This window comes from Nicotiana tomentosiformis, chromosome 6 (assembly GCF_000390325.3).
Source record: "Nicotiana tomentosiformis chromosome 6, ASM39032v3, whole genome shotgun sequence".
Taxonomy (NCBI): Eukaryota; Viridiplantae; Streptophyta; class Magnoliopsida; order Solanales; family Solanaceae; genus Nicotiana; species Nicotiana tomentosiformis.
The window spans coordinates 73413691-73436754 of NC_090817.1; the positions used below are offsets into that span (position 1 = coordinate 73413691).

The 23064-nt window shown below is 39.3% G+C and overlaps 1 long non-coding RNA gene across 1 annotated transcript; it reads right to left on the minus strand.

The window, feature by feature from the left end:
- Positions 1-901: 901 nt before the first annotated feature.
- LOC138893339 (uncharacterized) lies at positions 902-21930 on the minus strand. The gene is made up of 2 exons (XR_011408658.1): positions 20880-21930; positions 902-1234 (listed from the first exon to the last, which is right to left on the minus strand). It is a non-coding gene; the product is annotated as an uncharacterized lncRNA (long non-coding RNA).
- Between the last annotated feature and the right edge of the window lie 1134 nt (positions 21931-23064).

Consider the following 23064-nt stretch of genomic DNA (forward strand, 5'->3'; position numbering starts at 1 on the left):
TTTTCAGATGGTCCAATGAGTGTGAGGTGAGGTTTTAGAATCTCAAGACTATATTAACCATAGCCCTAGTGTTGGTATTGTCTACAGGCTCGGTATCGTACACCATGTATTACGATACGTCGTATATTAGACTTGGTGCTGTATTAATGTAGGACGGTAGGGTGATTGCCGGCGTGTCTCGACAGTTGAAGGTTCGTGAGAAGAATTACCCTGTGCATGATTTAGAGTTGGCAGCCATTGTTCACACGCTGAAGGTTAGGAGGCACTATCTATACGGTGTTCCAATTGAGGTCTATACCGACCATCGAAGTCTCTAGCACCTGCTCAAGTAGAAGGACCTTAATTTGCGGCTACGGAGATGGTTAGAGTTGTTGAAAGACTATGATATCACCATACTATATCATCCGGGGAAGGCCAATATAGTGGCTGATGTATTGAGTAGGAAGGTTGAGGGCATGGGTAGCTTTGCATATTTACCGGCAATGGAAAGGCCACTAGACATGAATGTTCAGGCTTTAGCCAATTAGTTCGTGAGGTTAGATGTTTTGGAGCCTAGCCGGGTTCTTGCTTGTGTTGTGGCATAGTCATCATTGTTGGAGCGTCAAGGTTCGCCAGTTTGATGATCCTCACTTATTGGTGTTGAAGGAAACGGTGCAGCGGGGTAGTGCTAAGGAGGTTGTGATTGGAGATGACGAGAGTTATGCAACTTCAAGGCCGGATTTGTGTTCTAAAGGTTGATGGGTTAAGAGAGTTAGTGTCACGCCCCATCCTCGAGAGGCGCGACCGGTGCTCAACCGAGTGAACCCAGTTGAGCAAGCCTGTTAGATACTTTCTACCCAACTCACCCATGATCAAGAAAAGACATGATTTCATTAATTAGACATAAGGAAGTTCATACATATAACATTAAACCGTTTACTTAGCTATTTCGCCTTTAAGTCTCAAAATACACAGATTCTTATAGTCTGAGTGGAACAAGTGATCAAACACAACATATACTTGTTTAACATTCCCAACACCCATATACAATCCACATAGTATCTACGGAGCCTCTAAGGATACAAAAGAGAGTAAAGATGGTGCCGACAACAAGGCCCCGGCTATACCTCAAAAAGTGACCACAATATAAACAAAAGGTACAATACATAACCCTGGAATGAAATGGGGCTCACCGAGTCCGCTGAGAAGAGGATGCATTACTATCTATGATCAACATTGTCTGCTATGTAACCACCTGCATCCAATTAAAGATGCAGAGCCCCCGGCAAAAGGGATGTTAGTACCGTCGAATAGCACTAGTATGTAAAGCTAAACACCAACTCAATAGAATGAATAATAATACAAGAGGAACAGTCAAGAATTCAATAAGGGCTTCAAATAATATTAGAACAACAAGTTAAGGATCATATACGTTTTCAAGTCAATTTCCATATTATTAGGTTGACTGATCTTTAGTACCGATATTCCACAATTTACAATACTTTCGTATTCTTACACGGAGTCCGATCTCGACTCGATCGGCTAGGTCATCTCATTTGAGACATTACCACAATTGTGTTATAATTTCCAGCACAGTACCACCATGTGTGCAGCATGGCGTCCGATCACGGCTCGATCGGCTAGGCCATCTCATTGAGACATTATCCATTTTCACAATTTCATCCACAATACCACCGTGTTCTTACACAGAATCCGCTCTCGGCCCGATCGGCTAGGCCATCTCATTTGAGACATTACCTTTTTCAGTCAATCATCTCACATCGTACTTCTTTCATATACTTTCAATTCATTGGCACTAGTGATTACGATTACAAAGTCATTCTCGGCACTTGGCCGTATTTCATAGTTGCAGTCCCTTTTTTCCACATTCAAACATCATTATCATTATCCACAACAATAAGGCTTCCCATTGAAGACATTAGATTCACATATGAGCAATTTGGGAATCTTAGACACATAGATACTTTTCCTACAATTTGGCATAACAACTTTTATTTCGATCTTGACATGAAGTCTTAACATTCCTAACACATATTTCACATTTTGAACATATTTTTAAATGGAAAGATGACATGATGAAGCATTTAGAATAAACATTGAACAAACATCCTTCAACATAACCACATTAGGAACAACCAATTCAATAATGATCAAGGACTTACTCCAATTACATGAACACCATGGGATTCGATTCTAAGAAGAAGGGGTTTTAGCCAACATATCTCAATTGAGCTTCTCAAACTCTAAAATAACCCGGAATTCTTAGAAACTTCAATCTATTTTAGAAATATAACAAGTTGGACCAAAATTAGGAAGATGAACATGGTTTTAGCTCATTTGATCATATTATCAAATACTAGATGTGCATCAATGTTTTAAGGCCCTTTTTGTGGAAGATTCCATCATTCCCCAACCCATTCTCTATCATTTTTAGCTCACAATCTTCCCACATACTACAAGGATACATGCATGCAAGGTAAGCACTCCCATCCCCATGAATTACCTTACTAATGGCCCATTCCAGTTACATTTTGAAATTAAGAGTTTGGGTGATAGAATCTTACCTCTTAGGAAGAAGACCTAGGTGCCTTTCTTGATAATCTTCAAGGTTTTAAGTGAGAATTGAATAGCAAATTGATGAAGTTCACTTCCTTCCTCTAGGACCCTCCCTCTCACTCTAAAAATATCAGAAAATATGATCAAAATGGTCCAAGATAAGCGTTTTATTGGAATAGGGTCGGGTTTAAACATCTCAAAAATGAAATGACCGCGGAACTGGGGTGCCAAAACTGGAAAAAATAACTGACCGGGTCTGCGGTCACTATGCGGCCTGCAAACCTGTTCTGCGATCGCATAATGCACTGCAAAACGGTTCTGCGATCGCATAGTGCACCGTAGAACCTCCCTCCGAAATATCTCAAGGCGGGATCTGCAACAAGAGTGCGGCCCACGAAACGGTTATCCGATCTCATAATGGCCGCGAAATTGACAACAAAAATGCCCCAGAAAACTGTCCCACTCTGCGACCAGTCTGCGGTCCGCAGAGTAGTTCTGCTGCCGCAGAATGGGCCGCAGAAATGCCTACTTCTGTCCAACATTTTTCATCAAATCCCTAGCGCAAGGTTCAATCCAAAAAGTCCGAAGAAGAATTTCTACTAATATTAACCTCTACGCCTACTATGGCATCACGAAATCCGGGTTTTTAGGAAATCAATTATGGGGCCTTACAGTTGGTCCTTGATGTGGCTCACAGTTTACGCTATTCCATTCATCCAGGTATCACGAAGATGTATCGTGACTTGAAATAACACTATTGTTGGCGGAGAATGAAGAAAGATATTGTTGATTATGTATCTTGGTGTTTGAATTGTCAACAAGTGAAGTACGAGCATCAGAAATTGGTTGGGTTGACTCAGAGATTGGAGATACCAGAGTGGAAGTGGGAGCGCATCACTATGGATTTTGTGGTATGATTACCATGGATCTTTAGGAAATATGACGCATTCTGGGTTATTGTGGACCGATTGACTAAGTCCGTACACTTCATTCCGGTGATGACTTCCTATTCATCAGAGCGGTTGGCTTAGATTTACATCCAGGAGATTATCGCTTGCACGGCGTACCTATTTCCATCATTTCTAACCGAGGCACGTAGTTCACATCGCATTTTTGGAGAGTCGTGCAGTGTGAGTAAGGCACATAGGTCGAGCTCAGTACCGCATTTCATCCTCAGATGGACGGACAGTCCGAGCGCACTACTCAGATGTTGGAGTATATGTTGCGCGCATGCTCTATGTATTTCCGGGGTGTCAGTGGGACCAGTTTTTACCTCTAGTGGAGTTTGCCTACAATAATAGCTAATAGTCGAGTATCCAGATGGCTCCATATGAGGCTTTATATAGGAGGCGATGTCGTTCGCCGATTGGTTAGTTTGAGCCCGGAGAGGCTAGATTGTTGGGCAATGATTTGGTCCGTGATGATTTGGAGACGGTTGAGGTGATTCAGTAGTGACTTTGTACAGCTCAGTCCAGGCAGAAGAGTTATGCGAATAGGAAAGTTCGAGATGTGGCTTACATGGTGGGTGAGAAGGTTCTTCTCTGAGTGTCACCTATGAAGGGCGTGGTGCAGTTTAGGAAAAAGGGCAAGTTGATCCTGAGGTTTATTGGCCCGTTCGAGATCTTGTATATAGTTGAGGAGGTTGCTTATAGGCTTGCATTTCCTCCTAGCCTAGCAGGGGTACATACAGTGTTTCACGTTTCCATGCTTCGGAAGTACCATGAGGATAGATCACATGTTTTGGACTTCATCATGGTGCAGCTTGATGAAAAAATTTGACCTATGAGGAAGAGCCGATGGCTATTCTAGACCGTCAAGTCCATAAGTTGAGATCTAAGAGTTTTACTTCCATGAAAGTGTAATGGAGAGGTCACCTGATTGAGGAGGCCACGTGAAAGTCTGAGTCTAATATGCAGAGTAGATACCCCCACCTTTTTACCCGTCCAACTACTTTTCTATGTCTGTTCGAGGGAGAACGTTTCTTTTAAAAATAGAGAATGTGATGACCCAGTAGGTTGTTTTGAGTACTAGACTTAATTTTTGTGTTGTGAGACCTCATATAGCTTCATTAAATGTTATTGATTTGCGTGCATGGTCTGTGTCACTTTTCAGAAAGTATTTTTGTAATATTTTGAAGAAAAAGTGATTTTTTGAATTAAAATAAGGCTACAGTTGACCACGGTCAACGTTTGTGGTAAACAACCTTCGATCGGTGTTTTGACGATTCTGGTAGTTTCGTATGATATTTTTAGAATTATATGCATGTTTGGTTGGGGTCCCGGGTGACCCGAGCATGTATTGGCGCATTATGTGAAAGATTGTGGAAAATGAGTTCTTAAGTTAAAAGCTTGAGTTTTAATGATCGATTCTTGTTATTTGATGTTATTAGGATGATTTGAGGTAGTGAGCAAGTTTGTATGATGTTATTATACTTGTGTGCATATTTGGTTTAGAGCCCGAGGGGCTCGGGTGAGTTTTGGATGTGTTACAGATGGGTTTTGGAACTGTTGGTGCTCAATAGGTTCTGGTGCAAGCCTATATCAGATCTCGCATTTGTGAGGTCTGGCTCATATATCTGAGGTCTGGCGCGCATTTGTGAGCATCGCTTTTGCGGCCAAATGATTGCATTTGCGAAAGGCACTAGGATTGAGGAGCTTTTCATTCGCGAAGGAGGAGATACTTTTGCGAAGGCTGAGAAATTGCAAATGCGACTGGGGTCTTGCATTTGCTACTCTCACGGCTTTGGGGGAAGCTTCGGAAAAGTGAAGCTTCGTTCGTATTTGCAGAGGGAGGGACCTTCGCAAATGCAAAGGTTTTGTTGTATTTGCGACTTTTGTATATATGATGCACTGATTGTACTTGCGATCGGTGTGTCGAATTTGCGGTCATCGCAATTTCGAACAAGAGTTCGCAATTGCAACATCTGCAGCTGGGTAAATGTTTGGAAAATCAATATTTAGCTCATTTTACACCATTTTTCAACCCTAAGCTCTCTAGAGGCAATATTTGAAGAACTGTTTCTCGCCAAATTCATTGGTAAGCATCTTCAACTACTTTTCAATCAATTTCAACTACTTTTCGTGAATTTTTATCAAATCTATGAATTTCATGGTAGAAATTAGGGGCTTTGGGTTTAATTTAGGTATTTTACAAAATTGACATTTAGACCTCAAATTGAGGTCGGATTTCAAAACAAATTACATATCCGGGCTCGAAGGTGAATGGGTAATTAGAATTTGGTCCGGATCTCCAATTTTGACCAAGCGGGCTCGGGGTTGACGTTTGTTGACTTTTGCAATTTTATTAAAGATTGAACCTTTTTCACTCGTAAGTAGTTTCTGAAGCTTATTTTGGACTGTTTGAATGATATTGCTAGATTCGGTTGGTTTGGAGGCTTGTTCTAAAGGAAAGGATGTGGTTGATTATTAATTTGATTGCGGAAAGACTTAAATATCATGTTTAACTTTGACTTGTGGGAAATAGGACTTGTTGATCTATTTTCTACGTGAATTATGTGTGGGGATGGCATATATGCGAGATGACTAATGTATATGTGTTGTAATGTGTTAAAGCATGCGGGTTGGGCTATTTACCTTTATGTCATCACTTAGACTATTTTAGGTCTCGTTACATGCTTTGATTTCCACATGTCCTTACTTGATATTCATGCCTTACTTGTTATCTGTCATTAATTACATGTTTCGGTTTTTTCACTCTTCAATCAATATCTGCTTACCTGCTATATGTTCCTACCTGTATTAATTACATATCTTCATTATTTCATGCATGTACTTGCCTTTATTATCTTTACCTTACTTGTTACACTTTATTATGTTGTGTTCGATTGTGGAAGTCCTTTAGATATTCTTTTATTAATGAAAAATCGAGGTTTGTGAATATGAGGTATTGATTATTCTCTGTTTGTACTGGTAGTGTCGAGGTGTTCTACACGCTTTATTTCCTTTTATTCTGAGATTACAGAATTTAGTTGTGTTGAGTTGCTCATGTTGATGAGTTGATATTGGCAACGGGTTGCGCGCTGCAATAATATTGAAATGAATTGATAATGGGAATGAGTTACATGTTGCAACATATATTGATGTGATATTGGGATCGGGTTACACGCCACAATAGATTTTGTGATAACGTTGGGGTCGGGTTGTGCTCCACAACGGAGTATGATATGTTGTAACTATTTGTAGCTGTAGTGCTCTATTTCTGTACTAATATATGAAGTCATGAGATGATGTTATTCTGGGGGCCTCTATTATTTGACCTTTGGGTCCCGTTCTTATGAGTTTACTGCTTTATCTATATTTCTATTGTCTTTTATTTTTATTCGTAGAGGTTTATAGGGAGTGTCATGTCAGCCTAGTCACTACTTCTTCGAGGTTAGGCTCGACACTTACAGAGTACATGGGATCGGTTGTACTCATACTATACTTCTGCACTTCTTGTGCAGATCCCGGCATTGGTCATAGCGGCGCATAAAGGAGATTGTTAGGATACGACTTCCTCAGGAGACTTGAGGTAGAGTTGCACGGTGTTCGTACCCCTTATGTCCCCGTCTATCTTGTTTTACTGTTTATCTAGCTTCAGTCAATTGTATTTCATTTCAGACCATGTTTGTAGTATTCTAGACGCTCATGTACTTGTGACTCCAACTTTCTGGGATTAGTATAGAATGCATTACTTATGTAATTATTTCATGTATTTCTGAGATTATCAATCGTTAATTATCATTATTTTATTTTTAAATTGCTAAAATTAGTTAATTCTTTAGCTAATGTTGGCTTGCCTAGCAATTGAACGTTAGGTGCCATCACGGCCCCGAGGTCGGAATTTCGGATCGTGGCATATCTTCTCCTTAACAGATGCTATAACATTGAAATCCCCTGTAACACACCAAGGAAAAGTGTAAATAGAGGATTTGTATCTTAGTACATCCCACTAATGTCTTCTTAGAACATGTTTGAATTTGGCATAAATAACTGTAATGTTTAAAATGTTCTCATCTTCTACATGTCACATCTCCAAGGATAAATGTTTTTCATCATGAACAATAACCTTAGCTGTGAATTCTTTATCCCTAAAAACCATTATTTTGTCAATAACATTTGAAGCCGCTTGATGCATGGAAAGTTGTATTTTGAAGAGGTTGATATATGAGTTATCAAGAAAGGGTTCAAGAATAGCAATGAAGGAAAGTTTGTGGATTTGTTTTAGGAATCTGAGCCTCTCAATGGCTCTAGAGGTCTTAATACCTCTTGCATTCCAAATGATTGTACTAATCATTAGAGATGGGATAGGGTTTTGGATTTTGATGGGATGTTCCATTGGCTGCTTTAACAAGGAGGTTGCAATGATCATCATCATCAAAATCCTCACTACATTCATTTTTATCTTATGTGATTCCCAAAGTCTCATCTTCATATTAGATAGGTTTATACTCAGCCTCTTCTGGTCATGTTGGAGAAAATATATTCAAAGGACACATTTCAATGATTGGCTCAAATGAGTTTTTGTGACTACGGCCAGGAATTCCTGTTGCTTGGGTAGTTGTTGCGGGAATTATTTTTGTACCATCATATTGTGCAGGTTGAGGATCATCTGGGGGTTTATCAATATCATTACAACAGTCATCTCCTTTATCCACTAACAGTGGTTGGAGGAGGGTATTAACAACCTGATTAGCATTCTATAATTTACTGATCCTAACCGAGATATCAGAGCCATCAATACCATAATCAGGAATCCACTTCTGTTGAACTCCTGGGCTTTGGGAGGTAGTATGAGCCTTTGTATTGTGACCGCCAGTGTTGACATTGATTGTTGCTGCTATTTGTCCATTCCTCTTTTCAAAACTCTTCTCTTCTCTTCTTTTAACTAGGATTGTTTTGGATTTGGGAGCCTGGATATGAATATCTGATGCCACATGATCTTTGCACAATCTTAATTGGTCTCATATTGTTCTTCCTTTGAACTACTAATCTTAATACTCTAATCTTCAACAATATGTAGATTGGTAGGTTGAGCAGTAGTTGCAGGAGATATGTGGTCCACACTATGGTCTGTCAGTGGTGCTAAAGCACACGTATGCAAAATAGGAAGAATCCCCACCTTTTTTGGATCCCCTTTCTTAATATCTATAGGTACATCCTGACAGTCTCCCTTTCCTCCACAGACTTCATCAACATAATTCAATTTATGGGGAATGGGGATACAAGAATTATGATCCTAAGCAACAGGATCAGCACCCCTCTCCATATTATATGGAGGATCTCTATGAGGTTCAGAAGTTTTACCTGAGGGAAACCATCATTTGATTGTTGCACATTCATTGAGCCTGGTTTGGCATTTATAGTGGAATTTTTTGTTACAACATTCCTTTGTGTTCCTGATGTCTACTTTGGTAGAGGAGTTTGGTACCGCTTCTTGTTGTTCTGCCCCCTAAAGTGCCGTTTTTTAGTTTGCCAATCATCTGTTGAAGGTTTGAGCCTTGTATCTGGGTTTTACTTCCCTTTCTGGTATTCTCCAACTTTGAGATCCCTGATGTGATTAATTTTCTAGTTTTCTTGATTCTGCTGGCTAGATGGATGTTTCTATGAACTTGAGGAGTTGGTCTTCATCTCTACTCTAGCTTTGCCCTATTGTTGTTGGTCTTCCGTGCTTACTTCATACATAGTGGTTTCCTTTCTCCTCTTGTTTTCTTCATCCTTGATTCTGGTAGGGCATGCATGCATGTTATAATCCAGGTGCTTGCAGTACAAACAATAATGAGAGATATTTTCATATTAGATTTCAAGCCATTTCCCTTCTCCATTATCATCATGATTGTCATCAAACCCCAGCCACACATGATGAGGCCTAGATCTGGTCAAGTCAAACTCTACTTTAACTTTGACCACACTTTTTCTAATCTTTTGAAAGGATGCTAAGTCAAAATGCAAAATTGTTCCTACGGGAGATAAGAGACCTATGAGAATCTCCATGTAGTAGAAATTCCAAGGTAGTTCTGGTTTGACAACCCATATAGGAACTATAGGTGAGCCTTTAGTGGGATTGAAAGTAGGAGTCCAGGCTTCCAATTTCATCTTTGCCCTTATATGTACATGAATTGTCTAGTCCAAACAGTGAAATGATCATACTCATTGCCTAAATCAATGTTGACGGTTCTAGCATTGAACTGAGCAATTTTAACTCCTCCTTGTAGTTTAGTTTGAGCCACAAAATTTCTTCTGATAACTTCCATCCTAGGCATAATATTAGAGAACATTGCAACCACAATGAATTTACATCTAGTTTCAAGTTTAACCATGTGATCTTCTCTAGTGAAGTGGACAAAAGGCTAGCTTTGCTTTGTGGTGATCCTTGGAGGTGTGAACTCTATAGGTTCTCTTTCTGCTTCATGTCTAGCTCTGAGTTTGTTAACATATGAATTGTAACAATGGGTGGTAGGGGTGGATTGGTGATTAGCTCTTTAGGTTTGGAGTTGTCTTTAGGATTTTGTGGTTTGGTATAGTTGTTACTGGAGTTGATTTCCGAGAGGGCTATTGTATGTGAGTTTTTGGATTGACTGTTGTTATGACCCGACCAATCATTTTGAGAATTTGTGTCACATTCAGTGGTTTAAGGTCTCGAGCAGCTTCGTATCATATATTATGACTTGTGTGTGTGGTCAAGTTCGGTTTTCGAATGATTCGGGATTGATTTGGAAAAACAATTTTTATTGTAGAAGCTTAAGTGAAAAGAGTTTACCGGAGTTTGAATTTTGTGTAGACGACTCCGGAATGGTATTTTAATGATTCCAATAGCTTCGTATGATGATTTTGGACTTAGGCGTATGCCCGGATTTGGATTTGGAGCTTAGTAGGTTGATTTGATGCATTTTGGCGAAAGTTGAAAAATTGAAATGTTTGACCGGGAGTTGACTTTGTTGATATCGGTTCGGATTGCGATTACGGGAGTTGAAATAGCTTCGTTATGTCATTTAGGATTTGCATGCAAAATTTTACGTCATTCCGGGCTGATTTGATATGATTCTGCATGAGTCATAGAAGTTGAAAGTTAATAAGTTCATTAAGTTTGATTTGAGGTGCGATTCGTAGTTTTGATGTTGTTTGATGTGATTTGAGGCCTCGAGCAAGTCCGCATTATGCTATGGGACTTGTTGGTATGTTAGGACGGGGTCCCGAGGGGCTCGGGTGAGTATCGGGGTGGTTTAGACCATTTCTAGGTCATTTTTAGTTGCTGGTTTTTGACCACAGGGGTATGCATCGTGATCGCGGACATTGGGTCGCGTTTGCGAAGAGCAATTTTGCTATTTGGGCACTGTGAATCGCGATCACGGAAGCACTTTCACGATAACGTTGAGGAAAATTCTGCTACACTGACCTGACTTTGGCAGCTTATATCTTGCAATCTATAAGGAATTTGGAGATGATCTAAAAATAAAAGTTCTTGCCCTTTATGTCTAGTTTTCAGAAAATTAAACCGTTTGGCATTTCGAGTTGTGTAAAAAAGGTATAAACTACAGGTTATCTAGGAAGAGTTTTGAAATCGTTGTTGAAGAATTTATCCATCCTCACTTTGGAAGCTTATATCTTGCAATCTATAAGGAATTTAGAGATGACCTAAAAATGAAAGTTGTAGCCCTTCGTGTCTAGTTTTCGAAAAATCAAATTTTGGTCATTTGGATTTTTGCAAAAAATGTTATGGCTATTATACTACATGCTGTCTGAGAAGCGTTTGGGAAGAGTTAATAGAATTTGTTCATCGCGATGCGGGGAAATGGCCGTGATCGCATAGAGTAAAATTGTTCTGGAAAATTTGTGCTTCGCGATCGTGAAGGGTAAATCCCTGGCAGCAGAACTTAAGTTCTGAAAATGAGATTTCGTCTCATTTTTCTATTTTTGGAATTTTTAGCTCAGTGTGAGGCGATTTCTCGGGATATTTTCAAGGAATACATTGGGGTAACAATTCCTAACTCGATTTTGGTTAAATTACACTAATCAATTGTTATTTTTATTGACAAATTAGTGAATTGGGTTGAAAATGGTAGAATTTTTCTAGACTTTAAATTGAGGATTTGGAGGTCGAGTTAATGTCGAAATTTGGTAAATTTGGTATGGTTGGACTCGTGGTTGAATGGGCGTTCGTATTTTATAACTTTTGTCGGATTTTGAGGCATGGGCCCCATGTTGACTTTCGGTTGACTTTTTAGTCTTAAATTAAAAGGCAAAGTTTTATTAATCGAAATTGTTTCCTATGAATTTTAATGATGTTATGAAATTATTTTTGGCTAGATTTAAGCCGTCCAGATGTCGTTCAACGCGAGAAACCCATTTTGGAGTATCGACTAACTTCGTAAAGGTAAGTATCTTGCCTAACCTTATGTGAGGGATGTACCCCTTAGGGATTGAGTCTTATGTGAAATTTGTGTAATGTGAAAGTCGTGTACGTAAAGTGACAAGTACGTACTCGGGCTTATATGTGCAAATTTTATCGGTTTAAGCTCTTAGGCTTCTTTTATGTATAAATTGGAGATCATGGGCACACATTATATCCTTTATTTGCCATGTTCATCATTACATGCTTTATCTATAAATCGTGGTTGCCTGCCGCATTCTTTACTGGCCAAGTTTGTTTTTATATGCTTATTTGGACTTGATACTACTTTAGCATCTACATGAAACCTGTGATTATTGAGTTGCCACTTTGTGGAAGATATTTTCATTATTGAGTTTTTCCTTAATTAAATAATTGGAATTTAAGTAATTAAGAGGCATTAGTTTAATTTATTTGAGGTTGTGTTTAAAAGAGATATTGTTGTTATTGAGATTTTATATACGTCGTGTTGAGTCGTGGGCTATCTATTGTGAAATTATTTGATATCGTTGAACCTTTGGAAAGGTTGTGGCCCACAGGAATTTGTAATACGAGTTGATTATGTGGTGTTGCTATGATAATAGCACGTGTGAATTGTTGTGTGATTTGTATTATTGCTTTGCTGAGTATAAGAGTGGCATTCCATTGTTGTAATTATGCGGGGCATAAGGGTGGCATTTCACTATTGTTTTATGTGTTTTAATGTTGTCCGGGCGGAGTGATAACGGTAGCTATTATACGAAGTGATAAGGGAGGCTATTATACAGAGAGATAAGAGTGGTTATAGGATAGATAAGGGTGACTATTGATATTGTTTGGGCGGAGTGATACAGGTGGCTATAAGAGAGATAAGGGTGGCAATGTTAGGGATGATATGTGATGATGTGGGGTTATTGTGTTGGTGATTTTTATGTGATGGTGTTGCATTATTGTGTTGGTGATTTTGTATGATGTTGTGATTCTCCTTGTGTTTGTTATACACCTTGTGTAACTTGACTTGTGTTTTCGGTGAGCTAATTGATATCCTTGATATTTCTTATAGATTTGGGCTACAGTAATACACTTGCACATGCATACACTGTAGCATGCCACCTATACTAGCTCGCAAGTACGTAACCTGATAATTATCTGATTTGTGTTGAAATTGTGGACACGAGGTGCCGTGAGTATATAATGATTATGTTATTGGCACGTGAACTGTCCGTGCAGATGTGATATGAAATGTGGGCACGAGATGCCGTGGGTATATAATGATTATGATATTGGCACGTGAATTGTCCATGCAATTGTGATATGAGATATGGGCACGAGGTATCATGAGTAAATAATGATTTTATTATTGGCATGTGAGTTGTCCGTGTGAATTTTATATGTTGATATTTTGGCACCTGAGATGTCCGTGCGATTTTGAAAGAGATATGGGCACGAGGTGCCGTGAAAATAAGAAAGTAGGTTGAGACCCGTGTTTTATGATTATGAGATGAGGTATCACGGAGTGACTTTGTTGTGGAAAAACTTGTATTTGAAACACTTGTTTAATTGACTGTACTTGTATTCCTTATTTGGTTGGACAATATTTATGGTGTTCTTATTGCTTTGTTGTTTATATTACTGGTTGTTTCTTGTTGCCATCACTACTATTTGTTTTCCATTATTATCGTATATTGCTATATTGCACAGTTTATTTGACTAGTGAGTGACTTGACTCTACCTCGTCACTACTCTACCGAGGTTAGTCTTGATACTTACTGCGTACCGAATGTGGTGTACTCATACTACACTTCTGCATATATTTGTGCAGGGTCAGGTATTGGAGATATCGGACTCAGGAAGAGTTATTGTGTTGATCGCAAGGATTCAAGGTAGAGCTGCTTGGTCGTTGCAGTCCCTTGGAGTCTTTCCATTTTATTGTACTGTCAAATATTATTCAAACAATAATGTATATCCAATCCTTGAGATCATTTCATGTATTCAGTTAGAGTTTATGACTCAGTATTACCAGTCTTGGGAGGTTGTTATAATTGTTTCCATTTTTGGTTTCGAAACTTCTATTAAATTCTATTTTAAAAAATGACTTGAATTGTTATTGTAATCAGCTTATCTAGTCTTAGAGACTATGTGCCATCATGATGCTTGTGGTGGGATTTTGGGTCGTGACAAGTTGGTATCAGAGTCTTAGGTTCATAGGTTCTACGAGTCACGAACTAGTTTAGTAGAGTCTTGCAGATCATTACGGAGATATCTGTACTTATCTGTGAGAGGCTACAAAACTATTAGGAAATTTCCACTTCTTTCATTCCTTTCGTGCGAATTTGTTGATTTTTGAGTTTGAGCCCTTGTATCTCTATTCTCACACAGATGGTGAGGACACGCGCTACCAGGTCAGCTGGACAGACACCCGCGCAACCTACTAGAGCCGAGAGAGGCCGTGGACGAGGTAGAGGTCAGAGAAGGGCACATATCGCAGCTAGAGCACCTGTCAAAGCAGCAGTTGAGGAACTGCCAGTAGCTCCGGTTGGGGGACAGTTACCTGAAGCACCTGTTGTTACCCTCGGACTTTAGGAGACTTTAGCACATTTCCTGAGCATGTTTGGTATATTGACTCAGGCGGGATTGATCTCTGTTGCACCAAATATTTCACAGATTAGGAAAGTATCTCAGACTCCTAGCGCGTGTACTCCAGATCAGCGGGTTCACATTGGTCTGGTTCCGGTTGTGGTGCTGGTACAACCTGTTATTCCGGTTCAGCCTGAGATTAGGCCAGGGGCATCAGAAGAGGATCAAAAGAGGCTTGAGAGCTTCAAAAGGTAAAGTCCACCTACTTTTCGTGGAATGGCTACCGAGGATGCTCAGGGATTTCTAGAAAAATGTCACTGTATTCTTTGCACCATGGGTATTGTGGATGTAAGCGGAGTTGCCTTTACTACATTTCAGCTGTCAGGAGCAGCATATCAATGGTGGCAAGTTTATAAAGAGGGCAGACCAGCCGATGCAACACCACCCACTTGGGCTCCGTTTTCAGAGATATTTTTGAGGGAGTTTGTTCCTCAGACCCTCCGGGATGCATGGGGCACAAAGTTTGGACGGTTGTTCCAAGGCACCATGACGGTGTCGGAATATGCCATCAATTTCAGTGAGTTAACCCGTCATGCACCTACTTTGGTTCTTACACTCAGAGAGCGAGTCTGCAGATTCATTGAGGGGATCAGTTATGATCTTAAAATCTGCATGGCTCGAGAGTTGCAGACTAATACTCCATTCCAGCAAGTTGTGGAGATTTCAAGGATGTTAGAGCATGTTCGGGGTGAGGAAAGGGAGTCTAAGGAGGCCAAGAGGTCTCGAAGTTCTGGAGGATTCAGTGGATTCTACTCTGCAGGTATGACTCATTATGGCAGAGGCTCGGACAGTCAGCCAGCCTAATTCGCGCTTCAGACTACTCGTGGTACTCAAGTTAGTCAGGGTACTCATGTGGGGCAGTCATCTTTTAGTTCACCACCGGCACGGGATTCTTACAGTAGTTATTCCAGTTATACGGCACAAACTCAGTATGAGCAGCCGCGCCCGCAGAGGGGTTGTTATGAGTGTGGTGATACTAGGCACATCATGAGAGATTTTCCCAGACTTGGGAGAGGTGGATTTCATCAAAGCACTCAAGCTACAGGCTCTGTTCCAGTTAATACTCCACCTGCACAGCCAGTTAGGGGTGGAGGACACGCGGGTAGAGGGCGCCCTAGAGGGATAGGCTTGGCCCATTGATATAATTTCTATGGGATGGCTGAGGCCACTACACCATATGGTGTTGTTATCAGTATGATTTTGATGTGCTATAGAGGAGCACTATTCTTATTTTGATTCAGTTCCGATTATCGAGGTGAGACCTCCTATCATGCTCCACATTTGGTGAGTTTCGTGAGTTTGTACTCCGCTCATGTGTTTATCCATGTTGGGAGATTCTATAGTGTTAGCCCATGTCTATCCTTTTGTTTATGTTCACTACTGAGAGCTATGAGGCTAGAAGTGACTTTTTGTTACTCAATACAGTTATTTTGATGTGATTTTCGGATGATTCGATTGTAAATTATGATTTAAATGCCTACCGGTATGGGGGCTCATTATGTATTATGATTTTTGTTTAACAAAAATAATGGAAGGTTTTGATTACTTTATTACTTGTGATTCAGAGTTAAGGATGGGACCCTCGCGTTCCATATAGTTTGATATGTTTGAACCGGGCTACGTACCGCGGTGGAAGTTATATCAGGATGACATCCTTGTGGTTAATTCATGTGTTTTAATTCTCCCTTGTGAAATTGATTTGTATTATAGTACAGATATAGAGTTATGCCTTTTGGGCTTATTTGATAGTTCTCTTATGTGTTTCTCTTTGCATAATTAGTCATATTTGCATTGTGTTTATTGGGATTTAGCTTATGAAGTGTGTTCCTAGATGGCATTAAAAGTGACTCATTGATTCGGATGAATAATTACAAGGTCTTCAGGTTTCTTACATCGTTGTCAGTATTGTGATGGTTTGAAACAAGGTTTAAAGTAAGATGTGGTTAATTGTCGGTGTTGTATTTTGATTATGGGCAGTTATTGTGGACAGAGTTATTATTATGGGCCTATGTATGATGTGTTACGTTATGTGATTGTGTCATGCGAGAGTAGGCATGAATTGTTATAACTGGTTTAGGCTGATATCGTGTGTTGATGTGGAAATCGGGTCTTTTAGAAATGATCAGATAGTGAGAAATATGGTTTTAAGGTTTATGAGTGTGGATAGTAGAAATAATCTTCAATTGAGATGGTGTTATCAGACTTATTTCAATTGGGGTGACATGGGATCACCCGCGAGTATATGTGTAAGAGTACGTTCAGTTATTTGATAACTTCGAAATGGTTCCTAACACGTTCGAGTACAAACGATTGTTTAAGAGGGGGAGAATGTAACGATCCGACCGGTCATATTTAGAATTTATGTCTCATTCAGCGGTTTGAGGGATCGAGTAGCTTCATATCATGTATTATGACTTGTATGTGTGGTCGAGTTCGGTTTTCGGATGATTCAGGGTTAATTTGGAAGAACAATTATCGTTTTAGAAGCTTAAGTTAAAAGAGTTGATCGGAGTTTGACTTTTGTATAGACAACTCCGGAATGGTATTTTGATGATTCCAATAGTTTCGTATGGTGATTTTGGACTTAGGCATATGTCCGGATTTGGATTTGGAGGTTAGTAGGTGGATTTGATGCATTTTGGCGTAAGTTGAAAAGTTGAGAGGTTTGACCGGGAGTTAACTTTGTTGATATCGAGTTCGGATTGCGATTCCGGGAGTTGAAATAGCTCCATTATGTCATTTGGGACTTGAATGCAAAATTTGACGTTATTCTGGGTTGATTTGATATGATTCTACACGAGTCGTAGAAGTTCAGTGTTCATAAGTTCATTATGTTTGATTTGAGGTGCGATTCATAGTTTTGATGTTGTTTGATGTGATTTGAGGCCTCCAGCAGGTCCGTGTTATGTTATGGGACTTGTTGGTATGTTAGGACGGGGTCCCGAGGGGCTCAGATGTGTTTCGGGGTAGTTTCGGACCATTTCTAGGCCATTTTTAGTTGCTGGTTTTTTTTCCACAGGTGTATGCATCGGGATCGCGGACATTGGGTCTTCGCGAAGAGCAATTTGGCTGTTTGGGCACCTTGAATCGCGATCGCGGAAGCACTTTCGCGATCGCGTAGAGGAAAATTCTGCTGCACTGACCCGAGTTTGGAAGCTTATATCTTGCAATCTATAAGGAATTTGGAGATGATCTTAAAATGAAACTTGCAGCCCTTTGTGTCTAGTTTTTAGAAAATCAAATGGTTTGGCATTTGGAGTTGTGTAAAAAACGTTATGGTGGATATACTAAAGGTTGTCTGAAAAGAGCTTGGAAATTACTGTTGAAGAATTTGTTCATCCTGACTTTGGAAGCTAATATCTTGCAATCCATGAGAAATTTGGAGATAACCCAAAAATGAAAGTTGTAGCCCTTCGTTTCTCGGGAGATTTTCAAGGAAAACAATGGAGTAAGAATTTCTAACTCGATTTTGGTTAAATAACGCGAATCTATTGTTATTTTTATCAACAAATTAGTGAATTGGGTTGAAAATGGTTGAAATTTTCAAGACTTTAAATTGAGGATTTGGAGGTCGAGTTGATGTCAGAATTTGGTAAATTTGGTATGCTTGGACTCGTGGTTGAATGTGCATTCGTATTTTGTAACTTTTGTCATTGTTAATCATTGTTACCTGCCTCATTCTTTACCTGCCGAGTTTGTTTTTATATGCTTATTTGGACTCGTTACTACTTTAACATCTATGTGAAACCTGTGATTGTTGAGTTGCCACTTCATGAAAGATATTTTCATTATTGAGTTTTTCCTTAATTAAATAATTGGAATTTAAGTAATCAAGAGGCATTAGTTTATTTTACTTGAGGTTGTGTTTAAAAGAGATATTGTTGTTATTGAGATTTTATATACGTCGTGTTGAGCCGTGGGCTATCTCTTGTGAAATTGTTTGATATCGTTGAACCTTTGAAAAGGTTTTGGCCTACGAGAATTTGCAATACGAGTTGATTATGTTGTGTTGTTGTGATAATAGCATGTGTGAATTGTTGTGTGATTTGGATTATTTATTTGCGGAGTATAAGGATGGCATTCCACTGTTATGATCATGTGGGGTATAAGGGTGCTATTTCACTGTTGCTATATGTGTTTTAATATTGTCTGGGCGGAGCGATAAGGGTGGCTGTTATACGGAGCGATAAAAAAGGCTATTATATGGAGCTATAAGGAAGGCTATTGATATTATCTGGGCAGAGTGATACGAGTGGCTATAGGAGAGATAAGTGTGGCAATGTCAGGGATGATATGTGATGATGTGTGGTTATTGTGTAAGTGATTTTTATGCGATGATGTGATGTTATTGTGTTGGTGATTTTGTATGATGTTGTGATTCTCCTTGTGTTTGTTATACACTTTGCGTAACTTAACTTGTGTTTTCGGTTAGCTAATTGATATCCTTGATATTCTCTTATTGATTTGGGTTTTAGTAATATACTTGCACATGCATACACTGTAGCATGCCACCTATACTAGCTCACAAATATGTAACCTGATAATTATCTGATTCGTGTTGAAATTGTGGGCACGAGGTGCCTTGAGTATATAATGATTATGTTATTGGCACGTGAACTGTCCGTACAGATGTGATATGAAATGTTGGCACAAGGTGTCGTGAGTATATAATGATTATGATATTGGCACGTGAACTGTCCGTAGAATTGTGATATGAGATGTGGGCATGAGATGCCGTGAGTAAATGATGATTTTATTATTGGCATGTGAGTTGTCCATGCAGTTTTTATATGTTGATATTTTAGAACGTGAGTTGTCCGTACGGTTGTGATAGAGATATGGGCACGAGGTGCCGTGAAAATATGAAAATGGGCCGAGACCCGTGTTTTATGATTATGAGATGAGGTAACACGGAGTGCCTTTGTTGTGGAAAAACTTGTATTTGAAAGACTTGTTTAATTGACTGTACTTGTGTTCCTTATTTGGTTGAACAATATTTATGGTGTTCTTATTGCCTTGTTTTTTATATTACTGGTTGTTTCTTGTTGCCATCACTGCTATTTGTTTTCCATTATTATCGTATAATGCTATATTGCATAGTTTATTTGACTAGTGAGTATCTTGACCTAAGTTGCTCCGACATAGTGGTTTAGCTGTCGTACCCATGTCGACACGATATTAGTATGGGTGTGGGTCTGGGATCCGTACAGAATCTGGTAAAATAATTTGGGTACTTTGACCACGACGGACGAAAAAAGTCGAGACGAGGTACAATTTGAATCCCGAAATCAAAACCAAAACTGGGGAAGAAAATAACTTACTGTATCTAGGAAATCAATCATTTACTTATCTACAACTTGAGAATAAAAAAGAAATCCACATTTTACAAGTTATATGTAAGTATTCCTCAAATATTTCTTATAATTTAGAGATAGTTTTATATTTTTATTTTCTTGAATTATTTTTAGCCGGGTCCCTGCACCCGTATCCGTACTAGGATTTGTATACGCGAATCTTAGAATTTACATATCCGATCTCTAGATTCGCACCCGTGTCGGACACCCACACCCGTGTCCGAGCAACATAGGTCTTGGCTGTACCTTGTCACTACTCCACCGAGGTTAGTCTTGATACTTATTGGGTGCCGACTGTGGTGTACTCATACTATACATCTGCACATTTTTGTGTAGCACCAGGTATTGGAGATATCGGACTCACGAAGAGTTAGTGTATTGATCGCAAGGGTTCAAGGTAGAGCTGCTTGGTCGTTGCAATCCCTTGGAATCTTTCCGTTTTATTGTACTGTCAAATATTATTCAAACAGTAATGTATATTCGATCCATGAGATTATTTCATGTATTCAGTTAGAGTTTGTGACTCAGTATTACCAGTCTTGGGAGGTTGTTATAATTGTTTCTGCTTTTGATTTTGACACTTGTATTAAATTCTATTTCAAAAAAATGGCTTGAATTATTATTGTAATCGGCTTACCTAGTCTTAGAGACTAAGTGTCATTACGACGTCTGCGGTTGAATTTTGGATCGTGACAATAGTTTTATCAAAGTTGGAAGAAACTTTAGGAAGGGTGTGTTTGTTTGTACAGGGGTGATATTTCGAGGGAGCCTGAGGTTGGGTCAAAGGGGTAGGTTGAGGGATCTTTTCAACAGACTTTTTTGGGCTGGCAGATCTGCGGTGTGGTGGATTTCTGGGTTACTAAATCTTTGCACATGGGTTCATTAGCATTGGGTTGAGTTTCTATGATAACTAGACTAACAAGGGAAGCCTTAGAATTCAAATTACTATTTTGCGTGTAAGAATACCTGATTCTTTGTATTGAGTTGTCGAGGCAGCCTGCTGATCTTTGGATTGAATGGGGTTGTTAGAAACAATGTCCATAGTAACATGAGGCGCCTCCAATTAGTTTGGAATCATGTGATCAGCTGTATCACCATCTCCGACCAACTGTGACTTAGCTGAGTTTTGTAGGCAATTAGAGCAATCAATTCCCACGTTGGATTGATGTGAAACTTTGATGTGTAGATCCTCATGCTCCAAAAAAGAATCTCCGTTGGAATTGCCTGAATTGAGCAAGAATTAACGTTGGCATTTTGTCGAACACCTGCAGCATCCTCACGGTCTGGGCATTCACTTTGAAAATCAAAGCGATTAGTTGGTACCCATGGTGAATTGAGTTGATATTCATGTTCTCCTCATCAATGTGAAGATATTGGCATTGAGTTTGTATCAACTAGACCATCGGAACTCCATCTCCGGCCAACTGGAGATCATTGGAGCTCTACAACTGACCGGGGACCTCTTTTACCACGGTAAAAGGCTCCAAATATTTTGATGTAGATAGAACGCAACCTGGGGAAGATGTTTCAATGTTTGAAACAACTCGATTTGGCTCAGAATTCACAAGGGAAATATTTGAAGATGCCAGGCAACTTTTCTATAGTGATTCCAGCGCCATTTTTGAGATTTGCAGTAGCTGGGGAGGAGTTTTGGGATGAAACCAATTGGGGTTTGTGCGCAATGATTGGGTGCATCTTTTGGGATTGATCCGATGGTTGTTTACTGCCGGACAACGGAGTAGTGACCATTTATCTGTCCATGTGCTACTATTAACTTCAGTCGCCTGTACAGAGAGCTTTTGCAATAATTTTGAGCGACTGGTGCAAATGAAGCACGGATGGGGTACAATGTTTAGGTTACAAGGCTTACGTTTTAGGGTCTTGAGTTCAGAGTTTAGGATTTATAAACCATGTGAGGAGCTTATTGCAACGAGATTTTGATGGATGACAACATACGTTGTTAGCACTATACATCTCTACGTGGCCTTCACTTAACTAACCTCTATTCTCGACTTAAAAATTACTCATTTGACCCGTTCATATAAGCCTCAGCACTCACCCCACATTATAATTTTAATTTAATTTTTAGGAAAGAGTTTTTTAAGCTGAAATATGAGTCAGGGCTCGATTGTGTCTTGTGGGTCAAGAAATAACTGTCATTGCGGTATTGCATCTAGCTAATTTGGGGCTACAACTCCGGTGAATGCTGGTAGGCGATTTTAAAAGTATTTGAATCCTAAAGTAAGATAAATGTAACAATTTCTTCTCCTTTCAATTTTGGGTTTAGTGAGGCTAGTATGATTAAAATCCGATCTTGTTGGACAGGATAAAAGATACCATTTTTGAGAATGGGCCAATGATGAGCTTGATCCAAAGGTTGCTGACCTATTATGCCCTTTGAAGTACGATAAGGACGCTCTTAAGCATGAAAGAAGAGTTTTGCAAGTGAAGGTGGCTGAACTTGAAAACACTTTAGCGGGAGATGTTGATGTTAGGACTGTTTCGGAGGCAGCAGATATTTTTGTAGAAGATGATGTTGGCAGGATGATCAAGGCAAATAAAAAGAGGCAGAATAAGTGAATTATGCTTTGATGAGTCGCTGTTGGATTCGCGACAGCTTCGGTGATGAAATGAGAAAGGGATGTTGGTTAGTTGTTCATACGAATTGTTTATCCGGTTGCTTATCCTATTCCATGTTCCCCTTGTTGGAAGTGCATTTGACCCATGTAATGTTATGTTGTTAATTATTCTAGTGAATTTGGGATGTACTATTTTGTTTCCAGTTATATTATATACAACTCGTAATGTAATTGTGCACCGGACCGCATATAGTATGTGATAAAGTTATTAAACTCGACTATGAGTTTATACCGAACAAAGTAGCTAAATTATTGTTCGACCCATTATTTAAAATAAACCAAGCAGAATGTGAATGTCACATACGTCTATTAAAGAACATAAAAAGGTGTTTCCATATAGACGAAACAATATCCATTACAAAAAGGTAGATGTAGTACCAACAACTGCACATTTGACCCAGAAAGGTATTTCTAAATGCCAACAACAAAAGTTAACCAAAAGGTATTTGTCCCATGACCCAATATTTCCAATATTATTACAAAACCAAAATTTCAACTATTAAACCATTAAA